This window comes from Puma concolor, chromosome F2 (assembly GCF_028749965.1).
Source record: "Puma concolor isolate L17-30 chromosome F2, mPumCon1.1.hap2, whole genome shotgun sequence".
Lineage (NCBI taxonomy): Eukaryota > Metazoa > Chordata > Mammalia > Carnivora > Felidae > Puma > Puma concolor.
Window position 1 is genome coordinate 67636995 of NC_141684.1, and position 21923 is coordinate 67658917.

The 21923-nt window shown below is 36.9% G+C and overlaps 1 long non-coding RNA gene across 1 annotated transcript; it reads right to left on the reverse strand.

Annotated features, from left to right (window-relative positions):
- Positions 1-2399: 2399 nt before the first annotated feature.
- Positions 2400-20003, reverse strand: LOC147572075 (uncharacterized). The gene is made up of 4 exons (XR_015246846.1): positions 19845-20003; positions 16041-16141; positions 15851-15886; positions 2400-2584 (listed from the first exon to the last, which is right to left on the reverse strand). It is a non-coding gene; the product is annotated as an uncharacterized LOC147572075 (long non-coding RNA).
- Positions 20004-21923: the final 1920 nt, after the last annotated feature.

The following is a 21923-nucleotide window of genomic DNA, read 5'->3' on the forward strand; positions in this document are numbered from 1 at the left end:
CCCAGCAGGAAACAGCACAAGTCAACTGGGTAATTAAGGAGAGTAATAATTGGTCTATTTATAAAGGTGTAGGCAGGTGTTAGGGAAACCAACATAAGATGGGGAAGAACCATGGTGATAGCACTTGCAGGAAGTTTTTACCACCTCTAAATGTGAAGAGTATGGTTGCAGATCGCAGAGAAAGTAGCTGTTTGAAGAGGGATGCCGGAGAACATAGCCAGTCCATAGCCACCCTGCAAGGAGCAAGCCAGGGATTCCACTTCCATTCTCCCCTGCTGCTGTTCTACAGGTACCTCTCTATCCAGTTCTGAGAACTTTACTGTGAGCAGTTGTTTTTTTTTCTTAACATTTATTTACTTTTGAGAGAGAGAGACACACAGAGTGTGAGCAGGGGAGAAGAGAGAGAGACACAGAATCTGAAGCAGGCTACTGGCTCTGAGCTGTCATCACAGAGCCCGACATGGGGCTCGAACTCACGAACCATGAGATCATGACCTGGGCCAAAGTCAGACACTTAATCGATTGAGCCACACAGGTGCCCATACTGTAAGCAGTTTTTAAGGCAGGCTCTGACCTTCAGTGAAGCAAGGTTCTTTACATAGTGCTATGAGCCTACATCAGACCTTTTTTCATGGGTGGCGATAAAGCTCACAGAGAAGGCTTTCCCTGGAGTCTCTTCCAGGACCAGAATCACATTCAGTACATACTTTAATGTAAATCTTATGATTCCTTTTGGATAGTTCCTATCTGAGACATGCTTCTAACATGAAGCTCTTTTGTAGAGATCATTGACATCTTAAAGTTCAAAATTGATCAGCTCTGGTTTTTAGGTTTGTCCTTTTATGTAGAATTTGATTACTTGCCACCAGCAGATATCTCTTACAAAATGGTCACTAGTTGTAATCATAACTTTATTATATATATGATATATATAAATTATATATAATATTATAAACATATATTTCCCACCAAGGGAAAAGGAAGATCATTTCCTCCAAGCTTTACCTGTATTTTGCCTGTGGCACCTCACTTTCTTTACCTGATGTCTTAGTTCAGGCTGCTATAAACAAGATGCTATAGACTGGGCGGCTTAAACAGCAGAAATTTACTTCTCACAATTTCAGAGACTGAGAAGTCCAAGATCAGGGAGAGGACTCTCTTCCTGGTTTGCAGGTGGCCATCTTCTTGCTGTGTCCCCACATGGAGGACAACAGAGAGGAAGCAAGCTCTCTCAAGTCTCTCTCTTTTTTTTTTTTAAACATTTTTATTCATTTTTGAGAGACAGAGACAGGGCATGAGTTGGGGAGGGGAAGAGAGAGAGGAAGACACAGAATTGGAAGCAGCCTCCAGGCTCTGAGCTGTCAGCACAGAGCCCGATGTGGGGCTCAAACCCACAAACCATGAGATCATGTCCTTAACTGAAGTTGGACGCTTAACCAATTGAGCCACCCAGGTGCCCCTCGAGTTTCGTCTTGTAAGGGCACAAATCCCATCATGAGGACTTCACCCATTGACCTAATTACCTCCTATTTCCAAATACCATCACATTGGAGATTAGCGTTTTAGCATAAGAATTTTGGAGGGACACATTCAATCTTTAGCTCCTGACCTCTCTACAATCTGGACAGCTGAGTAGCTTACTAAACTTAAGCAGTCCCTGTAACAAACAATCCACCAACAATCAAACAGATGAGGCAATTTGAAATACATATATACGAAAATACAGTTCTATCTCTACACCGTGCACAAATGAATTCCAAATCGATTAAATGAACAAATAGAATAACTTTATAAGCCTGAGTTAGGAGAGGCATTCCTGAATAAGGAAAAAGAAAAGAATCATGTTTTTTGCTATATACCACCTAAATTTTATCCACGAGACATTATTGCAAAGCACCTATGTTTATGACATTTTAAGGGACACTGATATGTTTTAGACAAGGAAACAAAAATGATACTGACTCCAAAATTTTAAAACATCTAATTAAATGTTTAAAATATAGGGGCACCTGAGTGGCTCATTTGGTTAAGTATCCAACTCTTGATTTCAGTTCAAATCATGATCTCATGGTTCATGGGATGGAGCCCCACATCAGACTCTGCCTTAACAGCATGAAGCCTGCTTGGGATTCTCTCTCTTTCTCCCTCTTTCTCTACCCCTCCCCCGCTCATGCTATCTCTGTCTCTCTGAAAATAAGAAATAAACCTAAAAAATTTTTTAAATAAAAATAAAATATAATATGTCAACTGGTGAACTGTAACTCATCTCAATGTTCATATATAATCATTTATATAAATATAATACAATTTATATCATGACAAAAAATAATTTATACCTAATAAAATTAGAAAACTATAGATTTTTTTGTTTGTTTTTTGAATCTTATAAGAGAACACACTTCACGTGGGAAATGGAAGCAGTTTAATGAGGCTGATTGGATATGGGAAAGATGATGGATCTTGGATTGGCTTAGGGCAGCCCTGGTCACTCCCAAATGTCATTGTTGTCTATTGCCCAGATTCAGCTCCATCTGGCCCTCATCCATGTTCTCCTCTGAAGACTTTACACATCAGTGGTATTAATCTGAAAAATACAGAACATCTCCTTAAAATGTGAAGACATTTTCTGTCTCTGGACTTACATTCTTCTTCCTAGAGTTGCACTTTCCTTTGCCCCTGAAAGTAAACCTTCTAGAAACTGAATGATGCTAGGCAGTTTTATACATAATGCATGCTCAGTGAAAGCCAGTAAAGCCCAAATAAAATCAGCTTCATTTTCTCTATTCTGATGTTATTTCCCCCTAATAACCTTTTAGGGAAGCAGTAGCTGATTTTGTAACTTTTTTTTCCCCCAATTATCTTAATGATTCTACATACCAGCAATTTATCAGGATCTGTAACTGACAGTACCAATTATTCATAATTGTAACTTTTTATAACCACATTTACATTTACGTCACTTCTATTTTGCAGTGAGGGGAAAAAAAAAAGACAAATTATAAAGAACTAGTTTCTCTTTTGATTCTCCCCTGTAAGTACAAGAACAGTAGATAAAAGATATTTTTAAATCCTGAAAGCACTAGTTGTATATCTTTTATACTTAGTTAGACTCTATATATCTAAGCAGTTATTTGAGCGTTTGGAGCATATTATATCAAAATGAAGATCCTTAATTCCATGCTTCTATTATAGCATTTCTCACATTGGATTGCAATCACTTTTTCCACAATCATTTCTGATTGTAAGTTCTCTAAGAAATTCTTACCTAGCTTTATGTCCTAGAAATAGCATGTTCTTATCTCCTGGAAGATGCTTAATATGTGGTTTTTAAATAATTAATTTGTACAGCTGCATTACATTTATATAGAAATGATTAAAATGTATCATTACTTATCCTCAAATAGTAAACTGCCATTTACAATGCATTTCAAGTCTATTGGAATCTATCTCCAGTAATTCTCTTCTCTGTGTACTACATCATAGTTTTTCATTTCTATTGCACTATCTTCATCAGCAGTGACATGTTCTGATTTCTTCTTATCTTAAAAAAAATTATCTTGATCTGTCTTCAGCCCTTTTCTCTCTTCAGCCATCACCCCAAACCTCTGCTCCCCTTTACAGAGAATCCCTCTAAATGTTTTCTGTATTATTGTCCATAACCCCAGTTGAGGAGTGGGCAGTGGTGATGTCTTGGCTGGTTAATTAATTCCCGGAAGCAGCAAAACTGGAAAATTAGAGCGAAGGAGGTCTGGGAAAATATATGTAGATAGATTTCTGGGAGTAGGCACAGAGAAGTAGAGCTTTTTGGTTTGCTTTAGTAGCCACCAGAAAACACCCACTGTAGATGAAACACTGCAACCGGGTGAACTGAGTAACTCTTCTTAGCTGACCCGGTGCTTGAACAATGTGCCCACACACAGGGTAGCCATGGTGGCAGCACTGGAAGTTAAAAATGGGCACAGCATTACAGGCTCTCTCCCCATAGATGCCACTGCTGAATACAGAACTGGGAAGCAACAAATGGAGACCAAAGCTGTGTTCTCAGTATAGTAGCCCCTGAGGAGCACCTGGGTGGCTCAGTCAGTTAAGCATCTGACTTCAGCTTAGGTCATTATCTCGAGGCACATGAGTTCAAGCCCTGCGTTGGGCTCGGTGCTGACAACGCAGAGCCTGGAACCTGCTTCAGATTCTGTGTCTATCTCTGTGTCCCTCCCCCACTCATGCTCTGTCTATCTGTCTCTCTCTCTCTCTCATAAATAAACATTAAAAAAAAAAAATATATATATATATATATATATATATATATATATATGGTAGCCCCTGAGAAGACCAGCTAGTCTCCTGGATAAACTGATTATTGTGGATCTTTTCAATCCTGGAGGAGCAGTAATTAGTCTTTGACTAAGGAAGAATAAGGATGTGACTTCCCTGCCTGCAGTACTTTTTTTTTCTTAGCTATTTTTTTTTTTTTGAGTAGAGTTGACACACAATGTTACATTAGTTTCAGGTGTGTGATGTAGTGATTTGATAAATTTATACATTATGCTGTGCTCACAAGTGTAGATACCATCTGTCCTGACATGTCACTATTACAATATCATTGACTATATTCCTTATGCTGTGCCTTTTATTCCTATGACTTACTCATTCCATAACTGGAAGCCTGTACCTCCCACTCCCCTTCACTCATTTTGCCCATTCCGCTACCTCCTTCCCTCTGGCAACCACCAGTTTGTTCTCTGTATTTATAGGTCTCATTCTGCTTTTGGTTTGTTCATTTTTTGAGGTATTTTTAGATACCATATGAGTGGAATCATATGGTATTTGTCTTTCTCTGACTGATTTATATCACTTAGCATGATACCATCTAGGTCCATCCATTTGGTCTCAAATGGCAAGATCTCATAATATTTTTAAGTTTATTTATTTATTTTGAGACAGAGAGAGAGAGAGAGAGAGCACAGGAGGAGGCAGAGAGAGAGGGAGAGAGAATCCCAAGCAGTCTCCACACTGACAGCAGAGTCTGAATGATCTCATGATATTTTTTATGGCTGCATAATATTCCATTGTATATGTATACCACATTTTTCTTATCCATTTGTCTATTGATGGACACTTAGGTTGCTTCCATATCTTGGCTGTCGTAAATACTGCAATAAACATAGAAGTACATATACCTTTTGAATTAATGTTTTCATTTTCTTTTGGTCAAATACCCAATGGTGGAATTATTGGATCATATGATATTTCTATTTTTAGGTTTTGAGGACCCTTCATACTGTTTTCCACAGTGCTTGTACCAATTTACACTCCCACCAACAGTGCATGAGAGTGCCTGTTTCACCACATTCTCGCCAACACTTGTTATTTCTTGTCAGTTTGATTTTAGCCATTCTGACAGGTGTGAGATGATATTTTATTGTGATTTTGATATACATTTCCATGATGGTTAGTGATGCTGAGACTTTGTCAAGTGTCTGTTGGCCATCTATATGTTTTCTTTGGGAAAATGTCTATTCAGTTCCTCTGCCCATTTTTTAATTTGATTGGGTTTTTTTGGTGTTCAGTTGTATAAGTTCTTTATGTATTTTGGATATTAAGCCCTTATCAGATATATCATTTGTAAATATATTCTCTCATGCAGTAGGTTGTCTTTTTGTTTTAGTTTTGTTGGTTTCCTTTGCTGTGGAAAAACTTTTCATTTTGATGTGCTCCCAAAAGTTTATTTTTGCTTTTGTTTTCCTTGCCTGAGGAGACATAGCCAGAAAAATGTTACTATGGCCAGTGTCAAAGAAATTACTGTCTGTGTCCTCTTCTAGGATTTTTATGATTTTAGGTCTCAACATTTAAGTCTTTAATCCACTTTGAGTTTATTTTTGTGTATGATGTTACAAAGTGGTCCAGTTTCACTCTTTTACAGGTAGCTGTTCAGTTTTCCCAAAACCATTTGTTGAAAAAACTTTCCCCCATGGTATATTCTTGCCTCTTTTGTCAAAGATTAATTGACCATATAATCATAGGTCTATCTCTAGGGTTTCTATTCTGTTCTATTGATCTGTGTGTCTATTTTTTTGCCATTACCATACTTTTTGATTACAACAACTTTGTAATATATCTTGAAACCTGGTATTGCGATACCTCCAGATTTGTTCTTCTTTCTCAGGATTGCTTTGGCTATTCAGGATCTTCTGTGGTTCCATACAAATTTTAGTATTATTTGTCCTAGTTTGGTGAAAAATACTGTTGGTATTTTGATAGGGATGGTGTTGAATCTGCAGATTACTTTGGGTGATATGGACGTTTTAACAATATTAATTCTTCCGATTCATGAGCATGGAATACCTTTGCATTTGTTTGTGTCATCTTCAATTTCTTCAATGTCTTTCATCAATGTTTTATAGTCTTTGAAGTACAGGACTTTCACTTCTTTGGTTTAGTTTATTCCTAGGTGTTTTATTCTTTTTTGGTACAATTGTAAATGGTGTTTTTTTTCTTAATTTCTCTTTCTCCTACTTTGTTATTAGTGTACAGAAACACTACTGATTTCTGGTTATTAATTTTGTATCATGTCACTTTATTGAATTCATTTATTCTAGTAGTTTTTTTGCTGGAGTCTTTAGGTTTTTTTATGTATAGTATCACATTGTCTGCAAATGATGACAGTTTAACTTTTTCTTTGCCAGTATGGATGCCTCTTATTTCTTTTTTCTTTTCTGATTGCTGTGGCTGGAACTTCCAGTACTACACTGGGTAAAGCTGGCAAGAATGGACATCCTTGTCTTGTTCCTGACCTTAGAGATAAAGCTCTCAGTTTTTCACCATTGAGTATGATGTTAGCTGTGAGTTTTTCATATATGGCCTTTGTTGTTTTGAAGTGTGTTCCTCTAACCCCACTTTGTTGAGAGTTTTTATCATGAATGGATGTTGAATCTCGTCAAATGCTTTTTCTACATCTATTGAGATGATCATATAATTTTTATCCTCGTTTTGTTGATGTGGTGTATGACATCAATTGATTTGCAAATATTGAACCATCCTTTCATCCCAGGAATAAATCCCACTGATCATGGTGAATGATCTTGTGAATGTATTGCTGTATGCAATTTGGTAATATTTTGTTAATGATTTTTGCATCTCTGTTTATCAGGGATATTGGCATATAGTTTTCTTTTTTTGTAGTGTCTGTCTGATTTTGGTCTCAGGATAATCCTGGCCTTGTGGAATATATTTGAAGCTTCTATTTTTTGGAATTGTTGGGGGAGAATAGGTATTAACACTTTTTTAAAGGTCTGGTAGAATTCACCTGTGAATCCATCTGTTCCTTGACTTCTATTTTTTGGTCATTTTTTTTATTACCAATTCAGTTTCATTACTTATAACTGTTCAGATTTTCTATTTCTTCCTGGTTAAGTTTTGGAAGATTGTATGCTTCTAGGAATTTATCCACTTCTTCTAGGTTCTTTAGTTTGTTGGCATATAATTTTTAGTAGTATTCTCTTATAATTGTTTGTGTTTTTACAGTGTCAGTTGTTATTTCTCATCTCTCATTTCTGATTTTGTTTATTTGGGTCTTTTCTTTTTTTTTTTTTTTTTTTTTTCTTGTTGAGTCTGCCTGCAGTAGTTTTGACAGCACCACTCTCTAAGGGCTTATAGAATGTACTTTACCAACATGAGATCCTGTGAAACACTGTCACAGACTGAAGAAACCATTTCACAGCAAAAGGGTGTGTGACCATAGGCATATGGCCATGGGACACACTAATTCTGCACATACCATATTCCCCAGAGCATCAGCCTGATAGATCTTTGGAATGGCTCAGTTAAGGTGCCAGCTTGGAGACAAGGTCCCACAGTGTTGCTGCAGAGTCCTTCAGGATGTGATATATGCATTGAACAAATGTGTGATGTATCGTACCTGCTCTTCAAAAGTGCATTACACAAGTCCAGAAATCAAGCAACAAGCTCCTCTCAGCATCACTTTCATGAGCCCACTTGCAGAATATATGTTTCCCACCTCTGCAACTCTGAATTATATGTCCTCATTCCCAAAGAGGAGGGAATACTTTCACCAGTCACATAATGATGTTTCACTGAACCCACAACTACAGCTAATGCCTGGTCACTTTGGACTTCTCGTGTTCTTGGGTCAACAAGCAAAGAAAGGACTTATTCTATTGTTTGTAATAATTGACTGTGATTATAAGGTTGCTGCTACTTTCTGGGTCAGGAAAGAGCTTGCAACTTAAAGGACTAATAGGAACATCCCTTAGTGTTTCCATTCCCAGTGAATAATAATAAACAGTGAATGCACTAACTATGGCCTGATGGAGTAAGACAGTCAAAGCCTCAGTACCCCCAGAGATGAAGGTATTGGTGATTCCACCAGGCAGAGAATCCAGAGAGGCTGAAGTAATGGCCAAGTATAGGGAAAATATTAAACGGGTTGAGGAGGAGAAGGATGAAGAATACAAGTTGTAGTCTTGGGAACAGGTGCAGGAACAGGAATTATGACTTGTTTCACTGACCCTCCCATTGAAAATCTGTTCTTTAAGAGATTATGTGCAACCCCCATTGTAAGTGGTAGGTTGTCAGTAGAGCATATCTCAGTGGTGCACGGATTCAACTCTAACAGACATTTGTGGTACCTTGTACACATACTCTCAGTTCATTTGATATAAATGTAGCTATGATGGGACAGTTCTACTTGGTATACCCTCAACTTATACCCCAGCTTTTCTATCCTTTTCTACCTAATGGGATACCAAGTTTATCAAACTAAGTTTTGTTTTGTATTTAAATGATTCAACTGCCAATGAAAGTGTTATGAAACAGATTAATGTTCAGGATTTCACTTAAAAGTTGATATTCCCAGCACAAGTGACAACAGCAATGAAAAGATAAATTAGACATTATCCACATTAAATTTTTTGTGATTCAAAAGACACCATCAAGGATGTGAAAATGGGAGAAAATTTTTGCAAATCATATAGCTGATAAGGGAATTGTATCTGGAACATATTAAGAACTCTTACAATTCAATAATAAAAAGACAAATAATTCAATTTAACAATGAGCAAAGGATGTGAATAGACTTTTCTCCTAAGAAGATATACATGTGGTCACCAAAGCACAGGAAAAGATGCTCAGTGTCATTAGTCATAAGGGAAACGCAAATCAAAACCACAATGAGCTTCCAGTTCACACCCTATAATCAAAAGAATAGCTCTAATAATAATAAAAAAAAGAGATAATAATCCCTTCTACACTCCCAGTAGAAATGTAAGTAGTAGTCACTTTGGAAAACAGTCTGGAAGTTCCTCAAAATACAAAACATAAACCTAGCAATCCCACTCATAGGTATATACCCAAGAGAAATGAAAATGCATGTCCATCCAAAACTAGTACACAAATGTTCATAGCAGCATTATTCATTAACAGCCCAAAAGTAGAAGTAACCCAAATGTCCATCAATTAATAAATGGATTTTTCTGGTATGCAAACTGGTGCAGCCACTCTGGAAAACAGTATGGAGGTTCCTCAAAAAATTAAAAATAAAACTACCATATGACCCAGCAATTGCACTACTAGGTACTTATCCAAAGGATACAAGTATGCTGTTTCGAAGGGGCACATGCACCCCAATGTTTATATCAGCACTATTGACAATAGCCAAAGTATGTGGTAAAAGCCCAAGTGTCCATCGACTGATAATGTATAAAGAAGAAGTGGCATATATATACAATGGAATATTACTTGGTGATTAAAAAGAATGCAATCTTGCCATTTGCAGCTATGTGAATGGAACTAGAGTGTATTATGCTAAGCGAAATAAGTCAGTCAAAGAAAGATAAATATATGGCTTCACTCATATGTTGAATTTTAAATATAAAACAGATGAACATAAGGGAAGGGAAGCAAAAATAATATAAAAACAGGGAGGGGAACAAACATAAGAGACTCTTAAATATAGAGAACAAACTGAGGGTTGCTGGAGGGGTTTTGTGGGGGGATGGGGTATATGGGCAAGGGGCATTAAGGAGGACACTTGTTGGGAGGACCACTGGGTGTTATATGTAGGATATGAATCACTGGATTCTACTCCAGAAATTATTATTGTACTATATGCTAACTAACTCGGATGTACATTTTTTTTAATAAATAAATAAATAAATAAAATAATGGATTTTTTAAAAGCTGGCATATCTATTCTATGGAATAGTATTCAGTAATAAAAAGAAATGAAATAACAATAACTTGGTAAAAGATAAATGAATTCAGAAAACATAGTGTCAGTGAAAAATGCCAGTCACAAAGGACCACATATTGGATGATTCAAAGTATGTGAAATGTCCAATATAGGCAAATCCAGAGAGAAAAAAAGTAGGCTAGTGGTTGCCTAGGGTGGGAGGAAAAATGCCTACTAGTAGGTACAGGTTTTTCATGGGGGAGAAAATAAAAATGTTCTAAAATTGATTGTGATGATGATTGCACAACTCTGTGAATATACTAAAAGCCATTGGAGTGTATACCTTAAATGGGTGAATGGTATGGTATGTGAATTATATCTCAATAAAGGTGTTATTAAAAATAATAGGGTAAACTAAGGATTGGGGAAATTGGAAACTATCTTCCCAATTTTTCTATAAACCTAAAACTATTCTAAAATAAAATATTTACTTAAAAAATAACTATGTCACCAATCCAAATTGTTGGTTACAATAATGAAAGCCCAGTTTGGAGAGGTCTGTAGTAAACTGACAAAGGATTATTTGTTTTAGTGTATCTGTAAGAGTTCAAACAGAGAGGCAATACCACTAGGATATACATATATACATAAGAGAATTGGTTATAGCAGTGTGATATTATGTAATTGTAAAGCTTAATAAATCTCTGTGGGGCTGTTATTTTCTGCTTCTGATGCTAAAACTTGAAGTCTACAGGACAGGCAATGGGAAGGGGAAATTGACATAAGTGTAGGGAAAGCAAATATAAGCTAGAGTTCATACACATGAGCTGGAGTCACTGTGAATGTTCTGAAATTTGTGTCAGTTGTTGTTGCTTCTGATCTTGATAGTATGGGTGTCCTATAGAAACCAGTGGAAAGCTGAGCTAGCACACATGCCTCACACAAACCAATGTCCAATAAATATTTGTTGAATAAATCAATAGATTTAAATAATGTCTATGAAAATATTTTTGTGAACTATAAAATTTTATATAACTGGCATTGCTTTTATCATTAATACTCTGATTGCTTGAAATTTATCTTCTATTTTAATGATGTCGATGATAAATAACTCCATTTCCATTTTCTCAATAGCTGTTGAAACAGTTTACTCCCCTCTTTTTTCCCCCTGAAATCTTTTTTTCCTGATGTTCAGAGAATCGATGAGATTCTGGCATGCCCCCTCAGTTGTCCCAGCATTGTTTGTTAAAAAGATTATTATTCCCCCATTGAATTATCTTGGCACCCTTGTTGGAAATTAATTAACAATAAATGTCAGTGTTTATTTCTGGACTCTCACGCTATTGCATTGTTATCCTTATGCCTCATGTTTCTTAAATCATTTTGATGATGGAAACAAAAAGCATAACAGCACCTGATGTGGTGCTCAATGTATTGTAACATGTAAGAAAACTATATTAAAAAAAACCCCACCTATATTTAAAAGGTGGAGAGGGTAAAGAGGCCTAAATAAAAGTATGTTTTCTCAAAGTGGGAAAACATTTATACTAGTAGATTATAATAAATTATATATGTATATTGTATTACTTAAAGCAGTCATTAAGAAAACTATATCAAGTGATGTACTAAAAAAGACAATAATAAATCAAGATGGAATCCTAAAAACATTAAAGTAACCCAGAGGAGGGTAAAAATAGACACAGTGGAATGAGAAACAGGTAACAAGTAGAAAACAAGTAATAAAATGGTAGACTTAAATCCTAACATAATCAAAATTACTTTAAATGTAAATCATCTAATTATACCACTTAAGAGACAGGGATTGGCATAATGGATTTAAAAATATGATCCAATGGTAGGCTATCTATAAGAAACTCACCTCAAATACAATTGTACAAGTAGGTTGAAGGTTAAAAGATGGGAAAAGATATATCATGCAAGCATTAATTTAAAAAAAACAGTAGTGGCTATATTAATATCAGATAAAGTAGACTTCAGAGAAAAGAAAATTACTGGAGACAGAGACATTTTATAATGATGAAAAGATCAGTCTACTGGGAAAACGTAATGATTCTAAGCATAATGGCTCACTCATATGTGGAATTTAAAAAACAAAACAGATGAACATGTGGGGGAAAGGGGGAGAGGGATGGCAAGCCAGGAAACAGACTCTTAACTATAGAGAACAAACTGAGGGTTACTGGAAGGGAAGTAGGCAGGGGGATGGGTTAAATGGGTGATGAGTTAAGGAGGGGCATTAGTAGCGATGAGCGCTGGGTGTTGTATGTAAGTGATGAATCACTAAATTCTAACACTGTATGTTAACCAACCAGAATTTAAATAAAAAACTTGAAGGAAAAAAATAAATGTAATGGCACCAAACAACAGAACACCAAAATACATAAAACAAATCTATCCCAGTTGTCCTGTTTCTATCCCAGGAAGGGGGTTTGCTTCTGTAGGTTTGAGACATAGGCTTACATGCCTTATTATCACTGTTGTGCAAGACCCATAAAATAAGAAAACTATCACACTCAAAAGAGAGCTCAAAGGACAGAGCCAAAGATACATGTCTAGAGTAATGACTACAAAAAGGAAGACCTTAGAGGATAATGGAGTCAAGGACTCAGAGAGCTGGGGATATAGAGCACAGAATTGTAGGTTGAAACACATAAACAACAGCTTCAAAATCAAGGCAGAATGAAGAATTTCTTGCTACAGTTGAACCAGTAGCATGTCCAGATAGCATGTTGCATGAAATCTATGAATCCTTTTTTTAATATTTTTTAAGTTTTTATTTTAATTCCAGTTTGCTAGTATACAGTGTAATATTAGATTCAGGTATACAATATAGTGATTCAACACTTCCATACAACACCCAGTGCTCATCACAGCAAGTCCACCCCTTAATCCCTATTACCTATTTCACCCATTTCTCCACTCACCTCCCCTCTGGTAACCATCAATGTGTTCTCTACAGTTAAGAGCCTGTTTCTGGTTTGCCTCTCCATTCCTTCTTTTTCCCCATTTGCTTATTTATTTTGTTTCTTAAATTCTACATGTGAGTGAAGTGATATGGCATTTGTCTTTCTCCAACTGACTTATTGCACTTAGCAGAATACTCTCTAGCTCCACCCATGTTGTTGCAAATGAAAAGATTTTATTCTTTTTTATGGCTAAGTAATATTTCATTGTGTGTGTGTGTGTGTGTGTGTGTGTGTGTGTGTGTGTGTGTATACCAAATCTTTTTTCTTTTACCCTCAGATCTAAGGTTAAAGTTTAGTTTAGGACCAGAATAATGATTAGTGTTAGGGTTAGGGACACTGTGAGGGTATGTGCCTATTATCCTGCAGTTCAGAGACCTCTCCAGAGGGATAACTTTAAGGTTAGAGTTAGGGTTAGGGTTAGGGTTAGGGTTAGGGTTAGGGTTAGTGGTTAGTAGTTAAGGATTAGGGTTAGAGTTAGGGTTATGGCTAGAGTTTGGGTTAGGATTAGGGAGAGGGTGTCTGGTATCCTTCAGTTTCATGAATCCTTTTAAAAGGCCTAGGGCAGGGGCACCTGGTTGGCTCAGTCTGTTTAGCGTCTGACTTCAGCTTAGGTCATGATCTCGTGGTTCATGAGATCTGTGTTGTCAGCACAGAGCCTGCTTCAGATCTTCTGTCCTCCTCTTTTCTAACCCTACTCCAGTCAGTCTCTCACACACACAAAAATAAAAAAAAAAAAATTTAAAGGCCTAAGGCATAAAATTTACAGATAAATGTGACATAACCCAATCTTTTTTTCTTAACTAAAGAGTATCACTAATATTGGTTGAGCACTTACTATTTTTCTGTCAATAGTAATAATATGCATTTTCTTATAATTTTCACAATAGTTCTATTGTATTAATTTTCTATTGCTGCAATAACAATTTAGCATAAACTTGGTGGCTTAAAATAACAGGTATCTTCCTGTTTTTTAGGACAGAAGTCTGACATGTGCCTCATTGAATTAAAATTAAAGTATTGTTAGGGCTGTGTTCCCTCCCATACACTTGTGGTAAGATCTTTTTCCTTGCCTTTTCTAACTTCTAAAGTTGCCTACATTCCTTGGCTTGTGGACCCCTTCACCCATCTTCAAAGCTGGAAAATTCAATCCTAGTTCTTTTCTCACTGCACCATTCTGACCTCTTCTCCCTTATCCTTTTATTTTTAAGGACACTTGTGATTACATTAGACATTCTCAGATAATCCAGAATAATCTTCCTGTCTTATGGTCAATTTATTAGCACCCTTAGTTTGTCTGCAACCTTAACCCCCTTTTATCATTAAAGTTACACATTTCTAGGTTCCAAGCACCAGAATGTGGGCATCTTCAAAGGTATGAAGTGGGTTCTATAACCCAACACTTAACATCTGAAGCAGTGAATCCTAAAAAGGGGTGATTTACTCTATTGAAATGTGCAATGTCTGAAGACATTTTTTATTGTCATGACTAGGGGGAACTGATACTGGCAGCTAGTGGGTAGAGATGCCAAACATCCTACAATTCATGGGAAATTTCCTCACAACTAAGAATTATTAAAACGTCAGTAGTGCCACTGTTGAGAAGCCAAGGTCTAAGGAAATGGAGACTTGGAGAAGTTAAGTATCTTGACCACAGACATAGCTAATAAGTTTCAGAACCATGATCTGAACCCAGGTCCACCTGCCTTTGGATCGTGAACACTTTCCAGCTTTCCCACACTGCAGCACTATACCATGAATTGTCTGTGACAAGCAACGCTGAATGTCCTCCTCCATGGATATATTCATACACAACAAAATGAGGACTTTTTTAGTCTCATTATTCTGAACATGCACATGTCCAGCTGCAAGGGCCTTGAAGATTTGAACAAAGCAGTCTTGTTCAGTAATTAAAGTAGGTGTAGTGCTTTCATTGAGTATAGTTCATCCAGGCTTTAAAAGTAATAAACACAGGTGTGGAGTAGCATGCTACCAGTAGTAAAGGAATTAGGCCTGGGAGATGAGATGTCACGTCAATCTTTTTCTTCTTTACTCATCTCTCTAGTTCCTGTTGTTCCAGTTACCATCACGTCAGTTACTGACAGTATTCAGAAATATGTGTGGTCTGTGAGGAAGGATAAACACCAGAGTGTGTGCATTCTGAGTGCACTCTAAGTGTGAACCTTGGAAAGTTCTATTCTGGTGTATTTATATAGGTGAGGAACCGTATATGAAAACGATACATGATATTTATCATACACATGAAAAAAATGCTTTAGCATATACAACAAAAAGTAGAATGTTCAGTCACAGATTTTTTAATGATAATGGAGTTTACTGTTTTCAACAATCACATCATTAACAACCGGTTGCATCTGAACATTACTATTGCATAAAATATTACATCATTAAATACACACTGAAAATAATTATAACAACATTATTATTTTCTATAGCCACATGTTCCCTGAAGCACCAAGAATTATTTTAACATAATTATGATCTAAACTGTACAAATATCAGCATGATTTTAAAAGACTTTAATTAGAGAACACCTTTAGTTTCCATTGGGTAAACAGTTTCATTCTAACATCAATAACAGCAATTCGTGTAATTACATATTTGTGTACAGGGTTTACTTGGTCTAAATGATTTAAACAGTTTGGAACAATTTTATTACCTTGTAGAGTTTCAAATTCAAGCTATCACAGCACCGCTGTAAAAAGAAAACAGTATCAGCTAAATGGGACATTCCATGTATGTGAAGAAAGCTGAACACCCTTAAAAGTGGTCATTAATGATTTAAGGCTCCATAAAAATAGATCACTGTGCTACCCCCCCCCCCGAGTTTTACCAGTTAGAAAACTAACCCATTCTCCAAGAAGTCCAAAAAGCTGGTGACTCTCTCAAGGTGACCCAACTCCTGAAATCAACACCAAGACAAACTCTCAGTTCTCCCAGTTCTGAGCTCCTTGAGATAAGAGATCACATCCTCATTCTTGTTCTACCTACCCCAGGCAGAATAATGTGTCTGCAGAATTGATTCTCTAATACTCTATTTAATTACCAAACTCTTACAAATGTCTTGTTTTACATTCAGCACTGAAATTCAATTAATTTCCTGATCTATCTACCCCTCCCCCACAACCCCTGGAGCAGTCTGTAATCGAGGAAGTAAAGGGAATTCACTGGCCTCCTAGACCCTGCTGCAGAGTCATAGTCAGTATCCATTCTGAATACTGAATGTCCTTTAGCTGCTGCTAAAGGCCATGAACATCATCCTGGTTTATATCTAATAAATTTTAATTTTTTTTAATGTTTATTTATTTTTGAGACAGAGAGAGACAGAGCATGAGCACGGAAGGGGCAGAGAGAGAGGGAGACACAGAATGTGAAGCAGGCTCCAGGCTCTGAGCTGTCAGCACAGAGCCCGACACGGGGCTCGAACTCACGAACTGTGAGATCATGACCTGAGCTGAAGTCAGACGATTAACTAACTGAGCCACCCAGGCGCCCCTATATCTAATAAATTTTAAACTTGACTTTGAGTAAACTACCTAACCTCTCCTCTCTCCTTAAAATGAGGGTGAAAATAATAATGGTTCTATTCATTGGATTGTGAGGATTATATGAGATTATTTGCACAAGGTTCCCAGCACAGTGTCTGGCATATAATAAATTCTTAATAAAAGTTAGCTATTGTTATTATTTTGCTAGAATGTAAGTTCCTGAGGGCAGAGACTTGGTCTGTTTGGTACACAGAACAGAACAGAAATCCTTAAAAAGAGCCAAGGAGTAGAGAATACCAGGCTTTGAAGAGTTGAAGTTGGAACTAATAAATTAAAATTTATCTTAATGTCTTAGCGACTATGGCAGAAGTTGGAAGCATCTTGCGTTACGTAGTCTATGTTTTCTGACAAAAAAAAAAAAAGCAAACACATTTGTCTGCAAACACATACTGTCTCCTGGGAACAAGTAGTACCAGAAAAATTGCCAAAATTCTTCTGGATTAAGTGTGAATCTCTTAGGAATGACTCATCATTTTATGAGCAAGAGGTCAGGTGAGAAGTTTAAATCATTTCTATTTGGTTAGGATTCCTGTCACAGTCGAATGAAAATCTGCCTGTCTTTGCCTGGTTAACTTTTGTCCTTCTTATGCATATCGTATAAAAAACCATCAGGTGTGCTAAAGTTAGGATCAGCTATTACAAGAAAATATATTACAATTAATTTAACATATACAAATTCATTATTTATCATCAACATCATTAAAATACAAGACAAATTTCAAGCACCAGAGTATAGGGGCGCCTGGGTGGCGCAGTCGGTTAAGCGACCGACTTCAGCCAGGTCACGATCTCGCGGTCTGGGAGTTCGAGCCCCGCGTCAGGCTCTGGGCTGATGGCTCAGAGCCTGGAGCCTGTTTCCGATTCTGTGTCTCCCTCTCTCTCTGCCCCTCCCCCGTTCATGTTCTGTCTCTCTCTCTCTGTCCCAAAAATAAATAAACGTTGAAAAAAAAAAAAAAAAAAAAAAAAAACAGAGTATAAATAATGATAATAGCAATAGCACTTATATAAAACTTTACAATCTACAAAACTATTTTCACAGACATTATTGAAATCCATTGATTTATTCAACAAATATTTATTGGATTATGTGCAAGGCATGTGTGCTAGGAGACAGTAATTTAAAATAAAATACCGTACTTGCCTTCTTAGAATTCACAGCTTAGTGGAGCAAGTTACACCTTGAAGAAATAATCAACCAAATAATTAATTACACTATAAGTGCCATGATGGAGAAGTACAGGGGATTATGAAAGTGTCCAACAGGGGAGCCTGACGTGGACTAAGGGGTTAGGGAAAGCTTCCCTAAGGAAGTGAAATTAAGGGTGAGGCCTGAAGAAGGAATGAATAAACATAAGCCAAGGAAGAGGAGAGTGAGCGTTAGAAGACAAAGAAACAGCCTGTGCAAAGGAGCTGAGTTGGGAAGAGGCACAGCCTATACTAGGAAGTGATAAGAGAATGCCACGGAAGCTGGGCATCCAGAGCCAAGAGCCAAGTCACATAAGATGACAGAATAGACAGGGGGTCCAAGGGTCACATCATGCTGAGCCTTGTACACTCTTCTAAAGATTTGATCATATGACCTCATAAATTAATACATATTTGTGGATAGTACAGGGCAAAGGCATCCATAATGATGGGTGAATTCCACATGGTTTTATGTAGTCATGTTAGCAAAAGTTGAATGCCCCAAATAGCAACCCAGCTGGCTCCAAACTACTACAGACAGCAGCTGTAAAAGAGTTACCTTGGCTTTCTAAGCACCTAAATGACTTTAGAGACTAGTCTGCCAGAACATTAGCAGTGAACAGTCAAGCCTTTTCACCCTCATTCTGACTCTGACTCACTGCTTTATGACTGTGTACAAATTTTTAGGTATTTTGAGCTTCAGCTTTTTTATTTACAGAATGGAGGTAATTTTTGCCTAACCTGATTATTGTGAAGATTAACAAAGAAAGCACTTTGCGATGATAAGATAGATCTCAATGTTGATAGTTATATGATTCTGAATCATGCTTTCCTTAGTGAAATTCTTAAGTAACATTTTATTCTGGAAGGTTTTAGAATGCCTTCTTTCATATGCTTAAAAGGTAGTTTGGTGTAATAGGAAAGGCTTTGGAGATGGAAACACCTGACATCAAATGTCAGTCCTAGCACTTCCTAGGCAGGTGACAATGGTGCCACTTGAGCCTCTGTTTTTTTCATCTGCTCCTTGGTAGCAATAAATTCTACCTCTATTGTTATATTAAGTATCATATGACAAAACATTGGGGAGACTTATAGTACCTATTACATAACAGATCTGCAGTAAATATATGTTCCCTGCTTTTAGCTCCCTTTCTCTGAGAAGAAAAATATTTCTGTGTTACATTTAAGAAAGTAGTGTAGATCAGCGCTTCACAGACTTCGAACATGCATAGGAAACACTTGAGGATTTGCTAAAATGCAGAGTTGGAATTAGCCGATCTGGGATAGAAAACAAGATCAAGCATTTCTAAGAAGCTTCCAGGTGATGCTGTCACAACTAGTCCATAGACCATACATTAAGTAGCAAGGGTTTAGATGGTCTGGCTAGTTTACTAATGTCATCAACCTACCATCCATATCAGAATGAGAGTTAGCTGATATTGGGATGTATCTTCGCAGATCTCCATGCTTCCCGGAGAAAGGACATAAAGTCTAGGACTTCTTATTGTTTGATTTCATTTACATTTCTTGACCCAGAAAAAAAGGAGTATTCTTACCATAGAAAAATCCACTAAGAAACATTCTTAACACAGAGGTTTGCTTATAATTCACTCAAGGATCTGTTAGAAATGCTAATGAAAGCTAAACTTTGAGTTCCAAGAAGGCAAGAACCAAATTATATTTTATACTACTCACTCCTAGCATACGTGCCTTGCAGATAACCAACATCCAATAAATATCTGTTGAATAAATCAATGGATTTCAATAATGTCTGCGAGAATATTTTTGTAAAGTTTATATAAATGGTATTGCTATTATCACTATTCATACTCTGATTACTTAAAATTTATCATGTATTTTAATGATGCTGATGATAAATAATTCAAATTCCATTTTCTCATTACTTTTGAAACAGTTTACCCCTCTTTGCTCCTCCCCAAAACCTTTTCTTCCTGTAGTTCAAAGAATTGAAGAGATTTTGGCATAATCCTTCCTTCTCTGTCAGTTGCTTCCTTAATTCTTCCCATCCCAGGACAGTGGCAGATCCCCCAAGGACCAGTTCTCAGCCGTCTGCTCCTTTCCCCAGCCCTCCCTCAGAAACTTTGTCCAACTTTATGATGTCAGCTGTCACACTATAAAGACCCAAGATGTAAGCAGGACTGCTCCTCAGCGTCAGTCCCCTAGCTTCAATTGCTGGACATTTCATTTCTGATGTCCAGCAATCAGTGTTATCTGTAATTGAAATTGTTAACCTAGTCCCAAAGTGCCTCCATCTCCAGACTTCCTGTTTATGTGATGGTATTGGCAATCTCACCCTACTGAAATTTGACATCACCCTCATACCAGTGAGCTTTAGTATATTCACAGAGTTGTGCACCCAACCAGAATCTAATTATAGAATATTTCCAGACTGACAGAAGTCTGATAACCTAGCCCTGGTAACCTTTAATCTATTTTTTTGTCTCTGATGATCTGCCTGGACATTTCCCATACACAGAATCACACACTATGTGTGGTCTTTTGTGACTTGCTTCTTGCACTTGACATAATGTTTTCAAGTTTCACCCATGTTGTAACATGCGTCAGTACCTCATTCCTTTTTATGGCTGAATAATACTCCATTGTGTGATACACCACATTATGTTTATCCACTCATCAGTTGATGGACATTTAGGTTGTTTCTACTTCTTGGCCATGATTAGTAATGCTGTTAAGAACATTTGTTTTGGTGTGGACAAAGTTTTCATTTCTCTTGCATGTTCACCTAGCTGTAGAATTGCTGGGTCATATAGTAACTCTATATTTAACATTTTGAGGAGCTGCCAAACTGTTTTCCAAGTGGCTGCACCATTTTGCATTCCCATCAGCGATGTACCAGGGTTCTCATTTCTCCACATCTGTACCAACACTTGTTATATTCTGTCTTTTTTTTATCTTAACCATCCTAATGGGTGTAAAATAATATCTCATTGTGGTTTTGAATCATTCTTATTTTTGGCAAGAGGATACCAAAGCCTTTGAGTCTTGTGCTCCATGTTGCAGTGAGTCATGGGCAAAATATTATCTACAAAACTCTGTTGTCTGAGAGAAAGATATGGGAGAATACCCAACTAATTGTTACTCTTGGTTACTAGAAGGAAGGAGTTAGGAAAGCAAGGAGGGAGAGACTACTAACATTTTTCTTTATGTTCACTCATTGTTAAAATGAGCATTGTATGTATATGTATTGATTTAATAATTAGGACAAAAATATCAAAAAACAAAATGAGAAAATCCATGTCTTTTTAAAAAATTTTTTTTAGTGTTTACTTATTTTTGAGAGAGACAGAGCATGAGTGGGGGAGGGGCAGAGAGAGAGGGAGACACAGAATCCGAAGCAGGCTCCAGGCTCTGAGCTGTCAGCACAGAGCCCAATGCGGGGCTCGAACTCACGAACCGTGAGATCATGACCTGAATTGAAGTCAGATGCTCAACTAACCAAACCACCCAGGTGTCCTCAAAATCCATGTCTTCTGATTTCCAGTTCTTTTGTTAATTCCTTAGAGGTTTACATTAAAATATTTTTGTGCATAAAGATCACATATATACATATATTTGTATGTATAATATTGCTATTACATTATGAATGTATAATGTTATACATATATAAAATCTCACTTAAAATATTAGCAAGGTCAAACTTGGCTAAATAGAATCTGAGTGTTCTATGTCAAGTGTTATACATGGCTAATGATTTGCTAGAATGTTTGAATAAACGTGTTACACTATCAGTGTTTTTCAGATTGTGGAGTATTTAACTGGAAGAAATTTGTTTTTTTGTGTGATTAAAATGCAATAGAGATATGGTGGGTCATATTCTCCTTGCATTCCTTGAACTCAGTTTAATAAACAGAAAAGGCTTATGACTTGATAAGCTCAAGCAAGCACCAGGTTGTGACATTTGACAGATTTACTGCCATGCTTCTGGGGACTGATTATTCAGATCTAGTGTGACACCTA